Source organism: Podarcis filfolensis (assembly GCF_964270895.1).
Source record: "Podarcis filfolensis genome assembly, chromosome: 6".
Lineage (NCBI taxonomy): Eukaryota > Metazoa > Chordata > Lepidosauria > Squamata > Lacertidae > Podarcis > Podarcis filfolensis.
This window is the reverse complement of record NC_139609.1, coordinates 55,243,440-55,247,695: the sequence shown is the minus strand read 5'-3', so window position 1 is coordinate 55,247,695 and position 4,256 is coordinate 55,243,440.

Genomic DNA, 4,256 nt, shown 5'->3' with positions numbered 1-4,256 from the left:
AGACTGCATCATCACCTGTGGGTGGAGGAAATGTAAAGAAAGCAGCAAGGGTGATTTAAAAGGACTGCTCCAGTTTGAAGCAAGTGCTGGAAAGAAAGGTGGCTGCAGGAGCCGCAAACTGTCAAGAACAAAAGGGGGGGAAACAATGGCAGAATCACGACAGCCTCACCCGATGAGCTGAGCAAGAAATACGCAGGCATTCGCTTCCAAAACTTTTTAAAACAGGAGAAAGCTCCGAGCATTAGGGCTTCTATTTATTTTTTTAAAGAAGCAACAACAGCTACTCTCATGCAAATTGAGAAAGAGGGGTCCTAGTGAGGCTGAGGTAGGCTACTAATTCCCAGTGGAGGATGATTTGATGACGTGGGATGGGTATGATTTGGTTTTCTCCAAAGCTTAGGCCTCATCTGCACCAGGCATTTAAAGCAGTATCATACCACTTTAAACAGTCAGCATGGCTTTCCTCAAAGAATCCTGGGAAATGTAGTTTCTTAAGGGTGCTGAGCAGCATTAGGAGACTTGTTCCCCTTGCGGAGCTGCAATTCTCAGAGTGGTTTAACAATCAATCCTCCTTCTCAGGGAACTGTAAATTTGCAGTTTTGGCCCAGGGCTGTTGAAGGTTGAAAGTGTGCTGTACATTTAATTATTAAGGTTACATTGGGGTGAAGGGGCATATGAACTGGAGTTCCTTATTCAGGTTCTGATACGGCTTTGTTGTGAATAAGGAATTTGGAAGTGGGAACCAGTAGCCAACTTCATCCTATATGGGGCTAACAAACATGGGACTTAAAAGTGCTTAGTTTTGGCTGGACCAAGTCCTTGATACGCAAATTTAAACAGACTTTTACTGGCTGGTTGAATTATTCCTAAATTATATCTGGGCACAAACATGACACCTAGAGCCAAAATTGTTTACTTGCACATAAGTTCCATTGAATTCAACTGGAGTGGCACATAAAGGTTAGTGTGAATAGGCTGTCTGTCTTCCAAGCTTTATAAATAAGTGAGCATACATAGAATTGGGCCCTTTACCTATGTTCTTGAAAGCAATTCCCACTTAATGGAATTAGACTTATTTCCTAGTAAGGGAACACATGCAGTAGTCAGTCTTATTGAAATCAATGGGATTGCTTCTGAATAAGCGTAATTAGTACTGGGTAATCATATTTACATCACAAGCCTATGCCTGTGTACTTTAAGTAAGCCTCATATGTTTTAATATGGTTTGCTGCCAGATAAATGTACTTAAGACTGCAACCTATGAAAATAGGTGAGAATTCCTTTAGGTGATTTTACGAGTGCGCCTTCTTTTCTGCATTGTTTCCTTTTATATTCATTCTAGTGGTATTAGTAGAAATTGTTTCCATGGAAAAATAATATTGTGAAAGTATTTTATGCATTTTTAAAGTCTCTTAATGTGATTTTAGCAGCTGGAGGTTAAGAGAAGTCAATTCCATGTGACCAGTTATTTCTCCGCAGAATAATAACCCGTGCTGTGCAGAATGATTGTAAACAAATCTGTGTTTTTTCACCTGTGTTACTATATTATACTATGTTGCTATACTTGCATAATAAATCTGCTAAGAAGGGATTGGATTTTTAGAGCTATGAATCTGATGGAGGAATGATTTAAACAGGGCAACTTGGATGTACCATGTACACTGCCCGAAAGTCTGATTATAAATTTATAGCCTTAAAAGTTGTACCTGACAGTAGTGGTTTTGCACTTTGAATAAAGGTGTATATGGAACTACAAGGTCAACTCTTTTAACATTAAAACTGATGTGTTCGTTTTCCCTCCTTCAAAGGAATGTGTAAAACATCCCTTGCCGTACTTTGACAGGTCTTTCTTACAGCAATGATAATAATCATTTGTAAAAAATAAATAAATCATTTTAATGGTCAATATTCTTCCAAAATTTGACAGTTTAAGATTAGTCTACCTATCCAATTCCTTTTAAAATTTTCTTCCCCAAGTTGCTTAATTGAGGCCATGCAGATCTTTATTGTTGTTATTAGTGACTAAGTAATAATATTAGACTAGGAATATCCCTAATACTACAATTAATAACATTTTCTTTTCTTCTTTGTATTTGTTTAGAGAGTGAGAATGACCACAGTTTGTTTCTTGTGATGTCAGTCGTATCTTGCTATTCAATTAAATACTTCTGTACTCAAGATATTGGTGTGGATTGGCATTATTTATTATTTATTCTACAAACTTTACGTGCTGTTCTACTTGATTGTAAAAAAAACCTCTCTAAGTGGTTTGGAAAAAAGTAAAAAAGAAACTAAGATTCTTGATTAAAAACAGTTAAAAACAAGTATTCCATTCAAAAGATGACTAAAATCAACAGTCGCTAAAAACACATATAACTTCTACATGTCTGAATGGGCTTGCCTAAACAAAAATGTTTTAAGCAAGTGCCAAAAGAATATAGTGGTGGGGACTTCCTGATGTCAGTAGGCAGTTGCTGTGTCATTGCATGTATACATCTATAACTCAAGTCTCATAGTTATCCATATTCATTCCTTTTCGCTAAGTGTTTTCTCTGATTCACCTGGTTTGTGCACAATACTTTGGTTGGTTTAGCCAAAGTGTAACTGCAGTTTGGTTTGAATTTCTCAACCCAGTCCAGCAGACTAACTGTGGTTTGCCTTCTGGTAACAAACTATGATGTGAAGCCAAGGGTTTTTTTGTTGGCTTGTTTAATTTTTTTATTGTTTAATTTTTAAAAGAGTGTACCAACAATGATTTAAAATACAGTTAAGCCAGTCAGCTAAACCTCCCCCCTAATATCCCACTTTACTAAATTCAGAGTTGAAGAGCTCAAAGTATTCCCAACACAGTGTAAGAATTTGCATTTTCTTATCCTTTGTTACACCAGTGATTTGGAAAAGTCAATTTTTCAACAAAGTTTTATTCCTGTAATAAGCAATAGTTATATGTGCTGCCCTCAGTAAGTAAAGGACCATCTGTCTATCATCTGCTGGTACTGCATCTTTAATATAGCAAACAAAAATATCAATGGGTTCATTGGTAAAACATGTCCTCTGATTACTTCAAATTCTTTAGTACTACTTGTCTGAAAATTCCTTATTTTAGGACGATTCATGAAAATATGGGCATCTTGCATCCTCAGCATAGACGGCTTGCCATATTATACATCTGGTTGAGATGCCTCTCTGTTAAATACCATCAAAACACCTTATAAAACTTTTATTGAGACTTACGCTGATGGTATTCTGTGGCACACCCATTGGAAGAATACTTTCAAATGTTGCAGAATATAAAATAAATTCAGTTCTGAGGTGCAATTATGAGGCTGAGTGAGACGACAAGCTCAGCAATGGGATTTGGAGACAGCTTTTACGGAGGCTGGGGTCCTGCACATCTCTTTCTGCCAGCTCCCCATTCTACAAAAGTCTGGTTCTGTAGCCAACCAGCTTGCTGCCAGCTCACCTGTCTCATCCATGGAACACTACGCCTACACACCCTTTCCTCACTGGCTTAGAAGGAGAAGAGGGAATCAGAGCAGTAGTTGGGAAGACAGAGGTGAAACAATGAGGCAGTGGCGATTTTCTCTTTCTCTGCTTGGTTATTATCTTTACTCACTTGTCAGGGTCAGAGGATCCCAGTTCAGCTATAGAAAATTCTCCTGTATGAAACTTTTTAGAGCAGCTTCCAGTCTATATAGACAATCCCAAACTAGATGGACCAATGGCCTGGCTCAGTATAAGGCAGCTTCCTGTGCTCTTAGAAGCCCCAATAGACATATTTCTGAAACCGAAGGTGGGTCTTGTTGATATTTGCTCCGATGCACAATTCCACCTTTGCTTAAAATATGGACCAAATTCCACAAATTTTATCTTGGTTATGGACAGAGCTCCTGAACTCTGAACAATCAGCAAAAGAACTGCATGAGCACCAAAAGTACACAGATAAAGTTCTGGAGAAAAGGGGAAGTACCATATATGTGTATGCTTTAACATTTTCTTAGTGAAATGCACACTTTTGCACAGAGAAGCTTGGGAGTCAAATTTGGGGTAGGGTTGGGCAGACTAGGAAGTGGTCTCCCTCCCCTGTAGGTATGCAGGAAAAAATGCATGCATGCACGCACACATACTGTGCAGATGTTAAGAGGCATGGCAGATAATGAATGTTGCTGCTGTTCATTGCTAAGAACACTGTAGCACCTTGTTAGATGGGGCAAGCCCCCCTGTGTTAGGTAAAATGAACCATGATTCAGACTAAG